Here is a 20,809-nt window from a genome sequence, read left to right on the forward strand (position 1 = left end):
GAGGCAGGATTCGAACCTGCGGCCGTAGCAGACGCGCGGTTCCGGACTGAAGCGCCTAGAAACGCTCGGTCACAGCGGCCGGCGAGGTCCATCAGATCACTGTCTCAGTAGCCTACTGCTCTGTGGACAGATTTCACGTTTTCAACAAGGTGTGTTCGTCTGATATTTTTGGAAGGTTTTTGTCGATCGCCGTCATCACTGTAAAATTCATTGCGTCAGTAACCTCTGCTGCGTGTGTCGAGTCTTAACACTGTAACACTGCCTCGGGGACGCCGCCTGCGGAGCAGCCGCGAGTGGCCGCAGTTGCAGGACGCGGCCGCGTGGCGCGCTGTTGTCGCTCCCCTCCGAAAACAGCCGGCCGGCGAGCGGTGCCAGCCCGGCCGCACCGCCTTGCCGCTGCCCGAATTTCGAGACCCACCAGTGGCCAAATCGTCGCCGACGCACGCGCCGTCGCGCCCCGCGCTTTCCCTCTCGCTTTTACTTTTATTTTCTGTTCTCCTCGCGGTGTTTCGTTTCCGTCCGTTTACGTTGTCTTTTGTTTTTGCAGCGGCGTCCCTCTCGCTCCGTCTCTGTCACACGCCCCGCCGGCCTGCTGCGTGTTGTTATTGTTGCCGTACCTTCCCGCCGCTACCTCTACCACCGCCACTGACGCAGCCGCTCGGTTTTGTAAACAAAATTGCAGGTATCAGAGGTATACTCCGCCGTGTAGCTGCTCGCTCTCGCACCCGGCTGTCCGTGTAAATACGCTCCGCGGAGAAAACTGCGGGGTAAAAAAACAATACGAAATTGAACAAAACAGAAAAAAGACGACAAGGGAAAGTGCTTCAGCTGTGACCGACGAGAGAAAAAAAATAGAGAAGAATATTGTTAAGCCTGTGCTGTGTTGAAGCAAACCCCACAGGTGTTTTCGAGTGAATGTGTTTCAGCAGTGTTTACTGAATAAGCGTGTGGAAATATCAGTGCCTGTTCCTTCCTTCCTTCCTTCTATGAATTCTTGCTGCTGGGCAGTTGATTTCCGAGATCCGCAACACGCAGCCAAAGGTACAGTCAGTCGATACCACTTCATACCTGCAGTGTGATATTGCTTTTCTACTTTTGGTTGAATTAATATTTACAAAAATAATTTTACAGAATAGGCAGTGCGTGTATTGTTCATTTGAATCCGAGAGAACAAAACGAAAAGCCTTGGATATTGTTCCGGGATTTGTTTTCCGTTCCCGACTTTCATCCATCTTTCATCACATACTAGCGTTATGCTCCTTTTTCCAGTTGCTTCTGGTCGCCTACGAAAATATAGATACAGAATGTCACTTCAAAGTTTACTGCAGATAGACATGTTCTTAGTGTGAGTGCACTGAGCCCCCCCCGAAGGTTTCCTGTGTAACAATGCCCTTGAGTTGAAGACGCATACACAATGCTTTTGACCATAATCGCTTTGTTGCTACAGTTCGAGATGAGAGGCACGCAGGGAACCACGTGGTAGGATCAGCTGTTAATAGTCACGTGGGACAGCTGACCAGCCGTAGGTGCAGACGCAACAGTGCTGCCAACTGTCTGACAACATATTCATACACTGAATTTATTATTGGATGTATTATAAGCTGTTATTCTACACGAACTGTTCCTGCTCACAGTAGTGACATTAAAGGAACTTTCCGCATCTCCATCGAGTAAATTAATGAATACATCTCTATGTAAATTTAGTGTATACATCTCGATTATTGATTCTGAAGATACCATACGTCATTTTCATGTCTTTAAACGACGTTCTTCATATTCAGTTTTCCTCTAATTCTTTGTTGTGATGAACAGTTCAACTGATTTAGAACCCATACAGAAATCTAAATGTGAAGAGTGACAGTCAACGTAGCAGTGAAACTAATCCAATTGTAGACAGTATCAGAGACTACTGGTATACGAGGAAATAAAGAAATTACAGCTGCAAATGTTTTTCTCTTTTGCGATTCTGAACATTTAATAGTGTACTTAAAGTATTGACCCAGTGGAAGAGATCTTTTTGCAGCCCAGGATCTACGTCGTTTCCCATTATTTCTGGCACTATTTCAGGTCATAGACTTGCCTCTTCCATCCCTTGAGTTGTCCCGGAGGAGAAACGACGCAATATTTTCCTCTTCAGTAGGATCTCATCGCCTGGGACACTCAAGAAACTGCTTCAAGGCAATAAATTCGGCAGGTTCCTGCCGTACTATCCATACTAATAAATGCGAAAGGGAATTTGCCTCTTATGCTGAACCGAATTTGATGAAATTTGGTACGGACATAGCTTGAACGCAGAGAAGGAACATTGGATACTTTAGAAAGTGCATAGTACAAGATATTTATTGATTTTCACAACATTATGCGAATTAGGAAAAAATATTTACTCTCCGAAAAAGTATTACTTTTTGACTTTTGAATTGTATCGTATTTGCAAAACTGCTTTTAGTGGTTGATATCGTGTACGTAATACGACTCATCATAATGAGTACAGTGCTTATACAACCATCAAAGTACTTCCATACTATGTTATAAATGTTAAATTAACCCTGTTACGTTTTCCCGACTCAACCACTGACTAACTGCGATGAAAGTTGATTTGGAGACAGCTTGAGCCATGACGAAAAAGAGAGACTGCTTTAGGAAAGAAAAGAAAATGAGAGACCCATAATAAGGGTGGAATTTATGGTAACTCCTTTTCTAACATTAATGAACATAAACCACGACAAAAAAACTGGTATGTTTGCTGCATAGTGTACACGTTGGAGAATGTATAGCTGCTTCAATTGGATGATGTAAAAATGCCAAATGCGTACCCCTGCCTGCCCATGTACCTCCTCTGCACGCATCGCTCGGGTGCAACGCGTCACACATTGGGCGCTGTGTGGGGAGCGCGGGGGAAAGCCGGGAGGACGCACTTCACGAGACATGCTTATCTAAACAAGCAGACATAAGATGTCAACTGACATTATTTAGTGCACGTACAATAGCTTATTTACTCATCATTACAATACTACTGATATGCAAGTGCATCCGCAGGTAACAGCTAGCAATGGATAATGGAAACTGGACACAAAACCAATACCTGAAAGCGAGCTCACTGAAGTAGTCTCCTCCACAATCATTTCAATATAAAATAGAAAACGCTTCATAGAGTAACTAATCTACTTGGAAACTGAACACACTAAATGTTTGATTGAAAACTAATATTAACTAGTAGGTAACACAGCAATTAGATAAGGCGGTTCGAAACAAATGAAAGGCCCCACGTGCTGAACGCCAGAGTATTGAATTAAATAGGGAATTGGGTGACAAGTCAAACAAATTAATTAATTTGTTAAAGCATGTACAATTGTTTTCATATAATAAATACAGATAAATCTCAGGGCTGATTTGCCTGCGCAAAGTCACGGCTTAGAAACTGTTAAAGTAGAAGTAGGGAATTTACCATCTCTCCACATGACATTTCAGTTTTTACGTCATGAAGATGCGTGTGACAGATACGAGGTTTCTGCGCTGCGATTGTACCGTAGATGTGTATCAGCGAGATGACAGCGGGCATCTTTCATCTGCTGTGTTTAGCAGCTGTGAAGCGAGGGCGTGCGTGGCTTCCGTATTAACTGCCAGCAAGCCTTATTACCTCTTCCGTAATCTCCCGTACGCAGGTGGCGTGCTCGGCGGCCCACGTGGTGTTCACGTGTCTGCTCAACGAGAGGCTGTTTCTCTTGGTTTTCATCTCGCAGAAGCGACGGTATTTCAGTTTTCGGAGGTGGATGTTAAGTAAGGAAAACGTAAGGTGCAGTCTAATGCATGAAGTCACGGCCACTGCAACCCAAGGTAAATCCATTCAATCTGGAGCGGGAAAAGATTAAATCACTAACAAGTAATGACAGACATTGGAAAAGGGGATCCAACTCTGAGTCCAGAGAAAAAGTAGGCAGCAGGTTGACAAAGTTCCAAAAGGCAAAAGAGGCAAGCTTGCTGTTCCATTGTAGCCTCTTCACTTTCTCTGACTCACTGACTTCTCGCTCTCTCTCTTATTGTCAGAACCACACTGCACTAACCAGGTAGCTCACAGACTGCTAATTGGGTTTGTCATTGGCGGGCCTGATTTGCAATTGCATGCAATGGCTGACTGAAGTTTTTTGACCACACCTTACAGTCTTCATGCAGGCTGAAAAGTTCCAATTTTCCATCAGCTGGCGTCTGATTTAGCCCAAATGGTTCAAATGGCTCTAAGCACTAAACATCTGAAGTCATCAGTCCCCTAGACTTAGAACAACTTCAACCTAACTAACCTAGGGACATCACACACATCCATGCCCGAGGCAGGATTCGAAGCTGCGACCATAGCAGCAGCGCGGTTCCGGACTGAAGCTCCAAGAACCGCTCGGTCACAGCGGCTGGCCTGTGATTTAGCAACTCCCATCTTGTTCTCACGTGGTCTATTGAAAGCTGAGTCCGTTTTCCGTATCAGAGGCTAGGAGTGTAAGTACAATGTTCGTTATAAAACAAATCTTTGATTATACATGGCGAGCAAGTCCAATGCTCGTTCTTTTGTCTGAACTTTTAAAATTGCTGATCGTTGAGTTTGTCCACTGTGCATAGTGAGAACCCAACTAGTCCCCTTCCCCCTTCTCATCAACAAAGTAGAGCATTAAAACAGAAAACTTCCTTGAGAGTAAGCTGTTTATCTCTACTAATTTAGCACTGAACTTAAAGCAACTAAAATATAGTCCAATAACAATGATGAACACAAGAGGAGGAACTAAATTACGTTTATACTCGGGCGTGCTAGTATTAGAAACCAGAGGCTACAAAAAAATTAAATTCACAATACTTCATACAAAAACTTTGCATTAAATAAACAGCTGCCGCTGAAAAACATTATTAATTACAAAGCTGCTCAGCCATCTGTTACATAACGACCACAACACGCCCCAGGAACCGTATTGTGTCAATAGCGGCCGCCTGCTGCATCATGAGCAGTCTCAATACAGAGTGACACAGGGAAGTTGTACAACAGGAAACGAACGTAAAAATAACAAGAAATTGCAGTTACTTTAAGACCCTCACAACCCGCCCCGAGTTCGACGTCTGTAATAAACAGTTGTAGCAGTTATTAATAATAAATATTTTGTGTATAAGAAGCACTTCTATGAGACACCAGTCTTCTTACTGGTTCGATGCGGTCCGCCACGAATTGCCCTCCTGTGCCAACCTCATCATCTCCGAGTAACACTTGCGAACTGCGTCCTCACTATTTGCTGGATATATCCCTATCTCTGTCGTCCTGTACAGGTTTAACCCTTTGCAGCTCCCTCTAGTACCACTAAGTTATGCCAGGATGTCTTAAATCATATCCTACCATTATGTCCCTTCTTCTTGTCAGTGTTTTTCATACATTCCTTTCCTCGGCGATTCTGTGGAGAACCTCCTCATTTCTTACCATGTCAGTTGACCAAATTTTCAACATGCTTCTGCAACATCTCATACACTTCGAAACTCTTCTTTTCCGGTTTTCCCATGGTACATGTTTCATTGCCATGCGATGCTGTGCACCAAACATATATTCTCAGAAATTTCTTCCTCTAATGAAGGTCTATTTTCGATACTAGCAAACTACCCTTGGCAAGGAATCCCCTTTTTGTCAGTCCTAGTCCCCTTTTTATGACCTCATTGCTCTATTCGTCGTGTGTTGTTTTGCTACTTAGGTAGCAGAAACTTCGCCAGCTTCGTGATCACCAACCTTGATGTTTAGTTTCTCGCTGATCTCACATTTACTTTCGTCTTTCTTCGATTTATTCCCAATCGTACGAATTAGACTGCTCATTCCATTCAGCAGATCCTGTAATTCTTATTCACTTGCGCTGAAAATGGCAAAGTCATCAGCGAATACTATCAGTTACACCATTTCACTTTGTATTTTCATTCCACTCTTACACTTTCCTTTTATTTCCATCATTGCTTCTTGGATGTATAGATTAAATAGTAGGGGCGAAAGACTACAATTCTGTGTCAGAATTTCGAACATCTTGGACCATTTAACATCACTTTTTGCAGGTCGAAAAATTCTATGAAACATTACATTTCCTTAACACCGGCTCTTGTAAAAGATACACGGCGTCAGATAGTGGCGCCATAACAGCTATTCAGCAGTTATTTACTTGTACGAAAAAAAAGTCTAGCAGTAGCCAACCTGTAGCAAAAACAGTTTCCGAACGATTATTGCCGTAAGCTAATGGGACAACGACTGCGAATTGGAATAAGTGGTTAAGAATCGTTTCTACAATCTCAGTAGATACCTTAGTAGAATCTAAATCACGTAAAGACAGCTTCAAAACTCTGTAACAGGTATACAATAATAAAACCACTCTTTCAAGTGCACTCAGCACATCAGCTGATACACGTAGGCATACAGTATTCATATAAAACTAATAGAAGTGAATGCTGTTGGGCATAGGGCGAAACCCACTGAAGTATTTAAAGCACGGGCACTGATCAAAGTTTTATAGATTTCTAGCTGCTCACCCTTAACATGGCGGAGTGCAGATGACCTTCATTCAACCTCGTAGAATGATTTTCCACCCGCCAAACCGCGTTCCAATGTGACACCAACTAGAAGCGCTTAGCGTTCTCCGTACACCGCTTTGCGAGCGACACACTGCCGCCCCCCAGTGCGGTTACAAAGGCCGACTCAACTCTCTGCAACGTGGATCTTCCTACATATCGGGTGCCGCGTCTCCATGCAAGCCCGTGCACGAATGGTCAGTAACACTTCAAGTTGCGCAAGTACTCTTCCGCTAACATAGCTTCCAGACGTCACATTTCCGACACTACTGTCATTAGATATGCATGCGTACACTAGCTCGATCTCCACTGCTGTGTATCACGACTGTGAAAGTACACTTCGGTACCACGCCAGGTAGCGCCATCCGTAAACTGAAATTGGAGCGGAGTGCAGTAAGCCGCTCAGTGTGTTAATCGGTACCCTTGCCTGCCCGCGCCACAAGTGCCCACCTGCCGGTCTGTCTTTCCCCCTAAGGGCTAAGGGCTACGGCGATTCACTCCCACCACTACCTGGAAAAAGTCCGCCCCCTGTAGCTGAGTGCTCAGCGCGACAGAATGTCAGTCCTAAGGGGCCGTCTTCGATTCCCGCCTGGGTCGGAGATTTTCTCCGCTCAGGGACTGGGTGTTACGTTGTCCTAATCATCATCAACATTTCATCCCCATTGACGCCCAAATCGCTGAAGTGGCGTAAAATAGAAAGACTTGACCTCGGCGAACAGTCTACCCGACGGGAGGCCCTAGTCACACGACATTTACATTTACCTCATGGCAATCGACTCAACGCTGGCAGTTCAAATGGCTCTGAGCCCTATGGGTCTTAACTTCCGAGGTCATCAGTCCACTAGAACTTAGAACTACTTAAACGTAACTAAGCTAAGGACATCAGACGTATCCATGCCCGAGGCAGGATTCGAACCTCCGACCGTAGCGGTCGCGCGGTTCCAGACTGTAGCGCCTAGAACGCTGGAGGAAAGCAACACTCTATGAAATCGACTACAGACTGTTTCAAGAACAACAAGCTTAGGTCTGCACTAGGCTACGATTATGGTCAGCCGGCCGCCTAACGACGGAAATATTGTAGGGCAATTAAAGTATCTTGGAATCGAAGCCAAAAGTAAGATTAACAGACATTTTTTCTACATTATGAACGAAAGCACACACAACTGTAGTGTAATATTCTACAAGATTTATTACAATACTGGCCACTGAAATTGCTGCACCAAGAAGAAATGCAGATGATAAACGGTTATTCTTGCACAAATATATTATACTAGAACTGACATGTGGTTGCATTTTCACGCAATTTGGGTGAATAGATCCTGAGAAATCAGTGCATCTGGCCGTAATAACGGCCTTGATACGCCTGGGCATTGAGTCAAACAGAGCTTGGATGGCGTGTACAGGTACAGCTGCCCATGCAGCTTCAACACGATACCACAGTTGCTCGGCCACCATTGACCAGACATTTTCAATTGGTGAGAGATATGGAGAATGTGCTGTCCAGGGCAGCAGTCGAACATTTTCTGTATCCAGGAAGGCCCGTACAGGACCTGCAACACGCGGTCGTGCATTATCCTGCTGAAGTGGAGGCTTTCGCAGGGATCGAATGAAGCGTAGAGCCACGGGTCGTAACAAATCTGAAATGTATCGTCCACTGTTCAAAGAGCCGTCAATGCGAACAAGAGGTGACCGAGACTTGTAACCAATGGCACCCCATACCATCGCGCCGGGTGATACGCCAGTATGGCAATGAAGAATACACGCTTCCAATGTCCGTTCACCGCGATGTTGCCAAACACGGATGCGACCATCATGATGCTGTAAACAGAACCTGGATTCATCCGAAAAGTTGACGTTTGGTCATTCGTGCACCCAGGTTTGTCGTTGAGTACACCATCGCAGGCGCTCCTGTCTGTGATGCAGCGTCAAGGGTAACCGCAGCCATGCTCTCCGAGCTGATAGTCCATGTTGCTGCAAACCTCGTCGAACTGTTCGTGCAGATGGTTGTTGTCTTGCAAAGGTCCCCATCTGTTGACTCAGGGATCGAGACGTGCTGCACGATCCGTTACTGCCATGCGGATAAGATGCCTGTCATCTCGACTGCTAGTGTGATACGAGGCCATTGAGATCCAGCACGGCGTTCCGTATTACCCTCCTGAATCCACCGATTCTGTATTCTGCTAACAGCCATTGGATCTCGACCAACGCGAGCAGCAATGTCGCGATACGATAAACCGCAGTCGCGATAGGCTACAATCCGACCTTTATAAAAGTCGGAAACGTGATGATACGCATTTCTCATCCTTACACGAGGCATCACAACAACGTTTCACCAGGCAACGCCGGTCAAGTGCTGTTTGTGTATGAGAAATCGGTTGGAAACTTTCCTCATGTCAGCACGTTGTAGGTGTCGCTACCGGCGCCAACCTTGTGTGAATGCTCTGAAAAGCTAATCATTTGCATATCACAGCATCTTCTTCCTGTCGGTTAAATTTCGCGTCTGTAGCACGTCATCTTCGTGGTGTAGCAATTTTAATGGCCAGTAGTATATTTGTTTCAGAAAACCGTTTTCATCTATTACGCCATCATCAGGTTGAAAGATAAGAATGTAGTGCAGTGATGTTTTTTTTTTTTTTTTTGGATCAAAGGTTTGAAATTAGTGCATCTTGAGAGTACCCTCATTTGTAGAGATGAAAAACGTTGATGTTAGGTTTAGGAATAAAACAAAAGGGATTTTCCAATGTAAATGCCGTGTAAGGTTTAGCTAAGATAAAATATGTGACTCATTAATCAATGAACTATATACAAATCACAACAGTTGTTCATACAAGAAAATAAACTGGTCAATGAACTTTGGTGGCAGGCTCCAAACGTGCCGCCGAACAAAATAATCTTGTCTTTAAGAGCTTCTGAATTATCAAGAGATAAGGTATACTAGCGAGAATAAACAGAAAGTGAGCCAGCTGGGATTATGATGGCTCAACAGCCGTAAACCGGTTGATGAAATAATAAATACTTTAGAATATTGTACGAGTTTTGTGTGTGTTTTCAGTCATAACGTATGAAGCATTCTACCAAGAAAAGACGATATAGTCAATCAGTGCAGTTTTCTGTTTTGTTTTAATTACTGAGTTGATCGAATGTGACGGTCGAGTGCAATGCTCGTCATTTTTTCAGAACTCTTAAAATAACTGATCATGGAGTTTAGTCACTGTGAAGAGCGATAACGCCATCGCAGTGAGATAATCAAGCTTAGGTGTCTACGAAGTTGTATTTATTATCAGTCGGTTTCCTTACTATGGAAACACTGTAGGGCAATGTAAAAGATCTTGGAATCTAAGTCAAGACTGAGATTAACAGATATTTGTTCAATTTAATAACTGACCAAAATTATAATAATAGTTAACATGGAAAATAATTCTCTGATATGAAACTACAGTACATGCTAAGACTGCGGGGAGGTACCAAAAAGATGTGAAAGCCAGTTTGAAGGAAGCGTAACATGATCTGTTCATCTGGGTACATCGCGAAACCAAAGTTACCGATACGGAGCATTTCCACAAATTATAATCAAAACAAGCAAAACAAGTCCCGTGGCAAAGTGAGCAAGTAACGAACTTCCCAGGGACTACAATGAGCTACCGTAATTGCGACAGATTTCCCCAAAATCAGCAAACCATACACCCGTCAGTACTAAATCGAGACTTTGGTATGAATGACCCCCATAGTGGATGGTGATTAAATAACCATGAAAGCTCGAGCTCCATCCAAAACTACCTACTTTCAAAAAAAAGTCTGTGCGGATTGAATGACTCAGTGTTGATAATATCGCTTGCTTCATGAAAAATTGGGGGAATCCTGCAAAAACTTCTATTGGGTATAAAATCACCTGACGAAAGAATACGGGGGCACTGGTATGGTCAAGCGCAGTGGTGGGGCGACTCAGTTCCATTGGGTACACCAAATTTTGGAACAAAACCAATGAACGTTGACATCCTGGACAGGTGGCGCCTCAGTGTCTCATCATTTGATATCTGAACGGAACCGACGCAAATGCTGTGCTCATTTATTCTCTAACGATGAGAATGGTGGCACACTCTGGTCAAGGAGACGTGCCAGATCTGCCGGAAAGAGCTCGAACAATGTCACAGCCTTGCTTCCACGAAGACTGTCAAGGGACCTTGATGTCAAGCAACAGATATAGGCCGGTAACAACAAACTGTAATAAGTAAAGTGACGACAGTTCGTGATTTTAACACAGACATGACGTTCGTCATAGATGATGGTTTCTTTTATGAATGATGATTTTTTTTTTTTTTTTGTAATCAATTGAGGGAGGCTGAGAACTTTGCCTACCCACGCCAACTGTTGCTCTGCAGCATTCTGTAACTGCTCTCCACACCATATGACATAACATTTGTATACACCAGAGGATGTAACTTACAAGTTGCGAAAACCGTTGTGTGGGTCTGTAATTGACTTGAATAAATACAGCTCCAGCGGACTACTGGACTTTTCATTCCGCTTTATACTCAATAATTTCAACGCCTGCATTAAAAACTGTTTACCGTATGAATTGTCAATCAGTCATGTATAACTATTTTAGCTGTGGTTCTCCCGGTTTTAAAATTATCTGAAACGAGAATATTCCACGATTTACCACAGCAAATTCCGGATTTTTTTCAGCCGAAATTCGCAGAGACGAAAACGTGTTGTGTTAGTTATTGAACACCCCTCGCATGACGAAGTTATTTTAAAGTTGTTCCGGAAAAGTATTACTTTACAGCTAATTCAGTAACTACTACGACAACTCTAATTATTAACTAAGTTCATCTACACTATTTCCAAATCCTTACTAGCTAAATTCTTTCTCGTTTCTTTAGTTATTCTGGGTTACACACGAGTTGTTATACTAACTGTTGTGTTGGCAGAAGAGCCAACACCGTGTTACTAGAAGAGGGCGAAATGCACGCGTCTTAGCTCACGCAGGCTGGCGTGAAGAGGGAAGAACTATACTGACGAGAGTTCTGGAACATGACAAGGGATTAGAATTCAGAAAGTGGACGTAATTAGTTGGATACTTAACTTTAATCCATTAATGATTAACGTCGCTCTTGACGGTACACGATTCACAATATTTTCTGTTCAGAATTCATTCTAATTACTGAATATGGCGCCTTGCTAGGTCGTAGCAAATGACGTAGCTGAAGGCTATGCTCAACTGTCGTCTCGGCAAATGAGAGCGTATGTAGTCAGTGAACCATCGCTAGCAAAGTCGGCTGTACAACTGGGGCGAGTGCTAGGGAGTCTCTCTAGACTAGACCTGCCATGTGGCGGCGCTCGGTCTGCAATCACTGATAGTGGCGACACGCGCGTCAGACGTATACTAACAGACCGCGGCCGATTTAAAGGCTACCACCTAGCAAGTGTGGTGTCTGGCGGTGACACCACACAAACAATAACGAAATCTGATTTTTAAATATTTTAATATCATTGACAGAAAACAGATAATTAAAGCCGCGTCGACACCGGCCGCGCGCGCAAAACCAAGAAAAGCAGTTCAGTGTGGACGGCAAACCGCGTCGCTCTGGGCCCCTCTGCGCTACAGCGAACAAGTTTCGCGCGTTGTCGGTACATCGCAGGAAGTTATTTGTTCGCGTGCCCTCTGTTTGGACGGCATTTCTCGTTTATTTATTTTCGCGCACGCACAGTCACTCTGGAACAGTACTGCGCACCTACGAACACACTGCTCCATTCTGCGCAATTCTGTGCTGATCTGCAATTCTGCGTTCGAGCGCAGCGCTGCGGCACGTGGTGCGTTCGTAGTGGGCGAAGCTTAGTGGTCAAAAATTCAGTCTTAACTGCCAATCTGTCAAGTTTATAGCCATTCACTAGTGCCAGCCAAATAACAAGGCACCGAGCGAGGGGACGCAGTGGCTAGCACACTGCACTCGCATTCGGGAGGACGTCGGTTCAAACCCGCGTCCGGCCATCCTGATTCAGGTTTTCCGTGATTTCCCTAAATCGCTTCAGGTAAATGCAGGGATGGTTCCTTTGAAAGGGCACGGCCCGTTTCCTCCCCCATTCTCTCCTAATACGAGCTTGTGCCCCGTCAGTAATGACCTCGATGTCTCCAGGTCTTTAAACTGTAATCTCCTCCTCCTCCTGCACCTCCGTACTTTCGGCCCCCTAAAATTGCAATTGCAAATAACACGGACTGATTTATCTACTGTCTTCAGCAACAGCAAAGTGTTTCTGGCATGTGGAAGGCATTGGCCTGGCTTAGGAATACAAACACTGTAATTTCAATATATTTTAAAGATTTTCAGGAAGATTAAGTAAGCAGAGGCAAAAAATAAGTAAAATCGAAAATAAAAAGTCACCAAAAAGGAGAAGTGCGCAGAGTGCTATGAAAGGGCATTTTAGGAATTTTCGCACTGCGCTCTGTTGATGTTCTAATTGTTGTGTCTAGACAAGACAGCCTAGACACAATGAGAGGAAGCCGAAAGGCACGCGCTTAAACTCACGCAGGCTGGCGTGAGGTCTGAAACAGGATACGTAATGAATGCTACAAAGAAAAGTACGTAGCTTCTGGAATACTTAACTTTAATCCACATTTGAAGAACATCGCTTTTGATGATACATTAATAGAATCTCAATATCACTTGAATACGGCGCCTTGCTAGGTCGTAGCAAATGTAGCTGAAGGCTATGCTAACTATCGTCTCGGCAAATGAGAGCGTCTTTGTCAGTGAACCATTGCTATGAACGTCGGCTGCACAACTGGGGCGAGTGCTAGTACGTCTCTCAAGACCTGCCGTGTGGTGGCGCTCGTACTGCAATTACTGAGAGTGGCGACACGCGGGTCCGGCGTATACTAATGGACCGCGGCCGATTTAAAGCTACCACCTAGCAAGTGTGGTGTCTGGCGGTGACACCACACTAATGTGTGTGAAATCTTATGGGACTTAACTGATAAGGTCATCAGTCCCTAAGCTTACTCACTACTTAACCTAAATTATCCTAAGGCAGGGCTTCACAACATACGTGCTCACGGAGCAAGCTGTGAGCAGTAAGGCGCGAGCACGGAGCAGCGCGAGCACTCTATCTCCACTACCGGACCAGAGCGGAGAGTGGGGAGAGTCACGTGGTGCACACAACAGCTGCCGCCAGTCAATGTAAATCCGCGGCCACCTGCAGGGATGTCACTCACGAATTGTTACTGCGACAACTGAAACAAATAAAGGAGAATGTACACGTGCCACATAATTTTATTAGCTTAGTGTATGCCTCTACATTCGTATTAATTTGTGAACTGTTACACAATAAAAGGTGTCAGTGAAGTGTGGGATTCTCGGTTATCTTGTACTTTTGGCCCTTAGCAATTGCGTCTATGTTCGGAGTAATTGTTCTTGTGCATTGTAGGCGCAGCGTGCAGTTTAAATTTCGATCAGACAATGCGTTTCTCAGGCGCATCTTCTTACATTTTATTGCAGAGAACAGTTGTTCACAAACATACGTGGAACTGAACATTGATATTATTGTAGCCGCCAGTTTGTGCAAACGAGGAAATCTATCCTAAGGGAAGTGTCTGTAGAATTCTAAAATGTTTTTCTTGTTCTGAAATTTGTCTCTGTATTCTCTGTCACACTGCAGGTCAATAATTTCTAGTTGCAGCTCAGGACGAATATCTTCAATATTCGCTGAATATGGAGAGGAGAACAGATCAAAATCACTGTCTAGTGGTGTCAGATCTTGAAAGCGTTGATCAAATTCTTCCTTAAGGGCAACTAAACTATGTGAATAACGTTCACAGTCTTTGTGAACATCTTGCATGGATAATAATTTAGGAAAATGAGCTAGATTTCCTGTTTCCAGCTGACTCACCCAAAGTGTCAATTTCATTTTAAAAGCTCATATTCGACCTATGAAATGAGTAATTAGCAGATCTTTACCTCGTAGTGAAATGTTCAAAGCATTCAGATGGCTAGTTAAATCTGCTAAGAACGCGAGATCACATTTCCATGAAGGCTCTTTCAATTCAGGAACACACATGTTATTTATTTCCGTTAATATATTTATCTCATACAACAGGCAAAAAAATCGCTTTAATAATTCGCCATGACTAAGCCAGCGGACCTCGCTGTAATAAGGCAGGCTACCATACTGGCTTTCTACATCCTCAATAAAGCTTTTAAATTGCCTGTGTTGTAGCCCATGCTTCCTTATATAATTGGTTGTACGAACAACACTCATCACATTTTTTAGAGTGATACTTTGCACATAAGTTTTCCTGGTGGATCACACAGTGAACGCCCCTTTTTTCATTCGGCACGGCCAGTTTTTGCATTTTCTCCTTCAACAGCGCAACGAAACCTGATTTTTCCCTGTGATCGCTGGTGCGCCGTCTGTAGACACTGAAACTAAAGAATTCCACGACTATCCTATGTTTTCAACACTTTCTTCAACACTACTTAAAATATCACTTCCGGTTGTAGTTTTCTTCGAGGCTACTATATCGAGGAGCTCCTCCCTCAACTGAAGATCTCTATTAACACCTCTAATAAATATGGCAAGCTGCGCTGTTCCAGTGATATCAACACTTTCGTCCAGAGCTAGAGAATACGCCATAAAATCTTTACAGATATTTGCAAGCTGGCTCTGGACGTCGTCTGCCGTGTCCTGTATGCGACGCATAATGGTCATGTTAGATAATGGCACAATCCGAAACTGTTCAACTTGAGATGTACACAAGTGTTCCGCTGCAACTACCAAGCATTCTTTTATTAAATCGCCATCAGTGTAGGGGCACAGGGATTTTGCTAAAAGCAAACCACTTTTGTAACTCACTCTGAGAGCTGCCTCAGTTGATTTTTCTTCGTCGTCCAAACCTTCTTCGGATAGCTTCCTTTTAAGTTTAATAACTTCCTGTGCACGATCTGGTCCATCACATTTTCCACTTCCGTAGTCTTTCGCGTGGTACGACATATAATGTCGCTGCAAATTAAATTTCCTAAAAGAATTCAGCGTTTTGTTACATACTAAACATTTTGCAACACCATCTTTTTTTGTAAACAGATACAATTCCTCCCAGTGGGTGTTGAACTGCGAAAGCATGGTTGGGGTTACACAACGGCGACTTGACATGATTCTTAACCAGCAAAGTGACTGTTAGAGCTGATCGTAGTACTTTAAACGTTACACAGTCGGCGCGAACTCTATAGGCACGCTGCGGCCCTATTCAAACGTGAGCGCATTTCCCATCCCTCCCCTCCCACCCTGTTCCGCGACCCTGCACCTGCTCACGAGCACGTGCCTGAGCAGACGCGAGTATTGTTGTTGTTGTTGTGGTCTTCAGTCTTGATACTGGTTTGATGCAGCTCTCCATGCTACTCTACCCTGTGCAAGCTTTTTCATCTCCCATTACCTACTGCAACCTACATCCTTCTGAATCTGCTTAGTGTATTCATCTCTTGGTCTCCCTCTACGATTTTTACCCTCCACGCTGCCCTACTAAATTGGTGATCCCTTGATGCCTCAGAACATTTCTTACCAACCGATCCCTTCTTCTGGTCAAGTTGTGCCACAAACTTCTCTTCTCCCCAATCCTATTCAATACTTCCTCATTAGTTATGTGATCTACCCATCTAATCTTCAGCATTCTTCTGTAGCACCACATTTCGAAAGCTTCTATTCTCTTCTTGTCCAAACTATTTATCGTCCATGTTTCACTTCCATACATGGCTACGCTCGCTCAAAACCGGCCAGTTAAGCCCTGTCCTAAGGACAAACACACACACCCATGCCCGGTGGAGGATTCGAACCTCCGTACTCTGTTGATCAGCGCTATCTTAGTACCTGCCTCTGTCTGCTGCGAAGGTGCTTGCTTTCTTGTTCCCGCTTGCTATCCGGTGTTACCAACGCAACGAAAATGTAAAGAGTATATTTTGCGTTTGTTATTCTCTTTAATATGGCTATAGATTATTCGACAAGGAAAGACTGAAATAGCAGTCACGTTACTGTCGAGTGCAATGCATCGTTGGACTATTCCATTAATTGCACTGCGTCACACAAAAATGAACTACTCATGTATCTACTTTTTACTTAATAGCTTCGTATGTATGTCAAACGAATAAACAAGCTGCTCAGCAACGAGGAATAAACAAAAGGTGGGGAGATGTCAGTGTCGTTAGTAAATTTTTTTGGGACCAAACTGTTGAGGTCATCGGTCCCTAAGCTTACGCACAACTTATCTAAGTTAAAGTAACTATGGACAACACACACACCCATGCCCGAGGATGGACTCGAATCTTCGGCGGGGGAAGCCGCACGGACCGTGACAAGGCGCCTGAGACCGCGCGGCTACCCCGTGTGGCGGTGTCGTTAGTAACCGCAATTATACTGCCTTCACTACTGGAGGCACGACATCCACTGAACCATGGATTGCGTCCCAGGCAGCGTTGGCGGATCCAGTTTGCAGAAAATCGGAACTTGGGACTCGTGATTCAATAAATCAGCCAGGGAAGGACATACAAAAGAAAACTGGGTTACATTTTCAGTGATTAGTTAAGTAAATCCTTGTAGTATAAAATGATCGAAGTACGTATATCGGCCAAAAGAACTGTAGTCAAATGGCTGTGAGCACTATGCGACTTAACTTCTGAGGTCATCAGTCGCCTAGAACTTAGAACTAGTTAAACCTAACTAACCTAAGGACATCACACACATCCATGCCCGAGGCAGGATTCGAACCTGCGACCGTAGCGGTCGGTCGGCTCCAGACTGTAGCGCCTAGAACCGCACGGCCACTCCGGCCGGCGAACTGTAGTCAAAGGTACCGCTTAGTTTATCGGAAGTACCAACTTGAGGATATTAATTTCACTGGTCATCGAAGTACTTACTGGGGCCACAAATGATGTCCAGCGAATGGGCAAAAGGGAGGAGAAGTTGAAACTATTCACAAAGCAGCAGCGAGGTGGTAATACGACACTGGAAGCCATGCGGCTGTTTTGAAACGAAGGGAAACGCGCAAAGAGCGTGGGAAGGGGGTGGTGGAGAGATGGTCATTTGCAACTGAGGATGTTCACGGCTGACAAATGTTTGTTTTAAAGTTACTTTTTCCTTTTTTTACTTTTTTTTCTCTTTTCTAAAAGCGCATTAACAGTTCGCTGGCTGCAGCGCCCATTTAGACGTCCGAAATCCCTTCAGCGAACAAGATGCCGGAAGCGAAGAGGTGTACAGACAGTAACAGCGCGGCATGGGTGACGACGATGGCGTGCAACCCGTCGGTAGCCGAAAGAGAAAGACGCAAGAAAGCCGGGCTCTTTTGCTCTGTAACACATTACTGAATAACTGGGTTGGTCGAACTGTAAGGCGCAACAGCACTCTCCGAGGACATTAAAAAATACAAAGACCAAAACATTGCTTAAGAATTGTTATAAATTTAATCCGAAAAGCTAAAAAAGTTCTGACTTCAAATTTATTTTTCAGCAGTCCCTTACGCAGTGACATAAGAGTAAACCAGAGGTGCATTGATGAAAATCTGGTTACAGAAAATTTTTAACATTAAAAAAACACAGAGAATGAACGCGAGCAAGCATTCAGCAGTAGACATAACAAGCAAACAGTGGCCGCTCTAAGCCACACCCAAAGTTACTCAATCTACTGAATCGACAATTAGTACGTTGATTAGCTTGGCGCAAGTTGGACCTACGTCAGTAGGTCGTTATAACCACCTACGATTGTTCTTATAGGGACTAAACGTAACTTAAACTAATCCCTCCATTTCTGGCAAGGAACTAACCCTTCATAACTAAACAGACACTAGCAGTAACTCCAAATCAAGCGTGCGCCTTAGGTTAATCACCAATAAGTGAGACTCATTCTTGGTGTAGTACTTTACCAAAGAAACTTAAAGAGTCCAACTAATGTAAGTACACGACAGAGACGACAAACACACGTCCGTTCTTCCTTTAGTACTATACGAGGTCAACTAAATAACAATGCAGACTTCCACATCAAAGAGATAAGCATAAAATATGTTCGTACAACGACCACAAGGCCTTCGCACTTTCAAGAGCACTAAAAATACACAACAAAAATGAGACCACACGTGAATCATAGACACGTCAATCCCAAATCACAAGAGGAACACGTAAAACCAAGACAACGACGGCGACACTATTAAACACGCCGAAACGCGTACATGCGGCGTCAACAAGATAATAGAAAACAAAAATTCCAGCCGGACAAATTTGGTACTGTGTCAATAGGACGCCCGCAGATTTCGCTACCATGGATATCTGACGAACGGTGGTGACTCCAGTCTCAATTTAGTGATTAGTACTGTACACGGTACACACCCGCATACTTCTCGGTTATCCTCTTCGAAACATGCAAACTATTTCCTCCAGTAAACTATACCCTTGTCGTATCACTACGACATTGAATAAACCAGATTTCATACAGTAACTACGCGATATTAACACATGCTAACAGAATACAACACACAGCAACATTATACGGCGCTGTCTTTCACGTGGCTGAACTAGCAAACACACATGGCACATGTGTGTCTCATGACCGGTCACACGAAACAGAGGAATCACTCCCAGTAGAGCTATAACCGATTCCCGAAAGCACGACACAAAATGAATCGAGAACACATAAGCCTTTTACTGTCCCTACAAAATCACACACACAATTGCATGTGAGTTGCCAGCCATCGCCGACAACTCGTATCTGGTCCTGATAGAACAGAAGCTAAACGGCACTTTATCATTCTGCAGAGATATGGAAAACGATAAGCTGCTTGACATTTCCTTTTCGTATATAAGTCTATTTCGACTTTATCGCCTCCATCAGCACGTATCTTGACGCTGAAGATGGACCTATGTCATCTCTGAGTAAACCATTACTGCTGTCTGGGTTCTTGATTGTAATACTATTTTCTGCAACTTTTGAAAGTTGTTCGATAATTTTCTGTAACTGTTGTTGTCCTTGTAATCTTCAGTCCTGAGACTGGTTTGATGCAGCTCTCCATGCTACTCTATCCTGTGCAAGCTTCTTTCTTCATCTCCCAGTACCTACAGCAGTCTACATCCTTCTGAATCTGCTTAGTGTATTCATCTCTTGGTCTCCCTCTACGATATTTACCCTCCACGTTGCCCTCCAATAATAAATTGGTGATCCCTTGATGCCTCAGAATATGTCCTACCAACCGATCCCTTCTTCTGGTCAAGTTGTGCTACAAACTCCTCTACTCCCCAATTCTATTCAATACCTCCTCATTAGTTATGTGATCTACATATCTAATCTTCAGCATTTTTCTGTAGCACCACATTTCGAAAGCTTCTATTCTCTTCTTGACCAAACTATTTGTCGTCCATGTTTCACTTCCATACATGGCTACACTCTATACAAATACTTTCAGAAACGACTTCCTGACATTTAAATCTATACTCAACGTTAACAAATTTTTCTTCCTCAGTAACGCTTTTCTTGCTATTGCCAGTCTACGTTTTATATCATCTCTACTTCGACCATCATCAGTTATTTTGCTCCCCAGATAGCTGAACTCCTTTACTACTTTAAGTGCCATTTCCTAATCTGATTCCCTCAGCATCACCCCACTTAATTCGACTACGTTCCATTATCCTCGTTTTGCTTTTGTTGATGTTCATCTTATACCCTCCTTTCAAAACACTGTCCATTCCGAACTGCTTTACCAAGTCCTTTGCTGTCTCTGACAGAATTACAATGTCATCGGCGAACCTCAAAGCTTTTATTTCTTCTCCATGGATTTTAATTCCTAATCCGAACTTTTGTTTCCTTTACTGCTTGCTCAATATACAGATTGAATAACTTTGGGGAGAGGCTACAACCCTATCGCAATCCCTTCCGAACCACTGCTTCCCTCTCATGTCCCTCGACTCTTATAACTGTCATCTGGTTTCTGTACAAATTGTAAATAGCCTTTCGCTCCCTGTATGTTACTCCTGCCACCTTCAGAATTTGAAAGAGAGTACTCCAGTCAACATTGTCAAAAGCTTTCTCTAAGTCTACAAATGCTAGAAACGTATGTTTGCCTTTCCTTAATCTTTCTTCTAAGGTAAGTCTTAGGGCCAGTATTGCCTCTCGTGTTCCAACATTTCTACGAAATCCAAACTGATCTTCCCCGAGGTCATCTTCTAACAGTTTTTCCATTCGTCTGTAAAGAATTCGCGTTGGTATTTTGCAGCTG

The 20,809-nt window shown here is 43.8% G+C and overlaps 1 long non-coding RNA gene across 1 annotated transcript in view; it reads left to right on the forward strand.

Annotated features, from left to right (window-relative positions):
- Nucleotides 1-441: 441 nt before the first annotated feature.
- The window catches only part of LOC126416309 (uncharacterized), a 1,765,436-nt gene continuing 1,745,068 nt past the window's right edge, over nt 442-20,809 (forward strand). Inside the window, exon 1 of the long non-coding RNA XR_007575433.1 lies at nt 442-1,041. This is a non-coding gene — a long non-coding RNA (uncharacterized LOC126416309). The remainder of the gene's footprint in view (nt 1,042-20,809) is intronic.

The sequence above is a fragment of the Schistocerca serialis genome, chromosome 8 (assembly GCF_023864345.2).
Source record: "Schistocerca serialis cubense isolate TAMUIC-IGC-003099 chromosome 8, iqSchSeri2.2, whole genome shotgun sequence".
NCBI lineage: Eukaryota > Metazoa > Arthropoda > Insecta > Orthoptera > Acrididae > Schistocerca > Schistocerca serialis.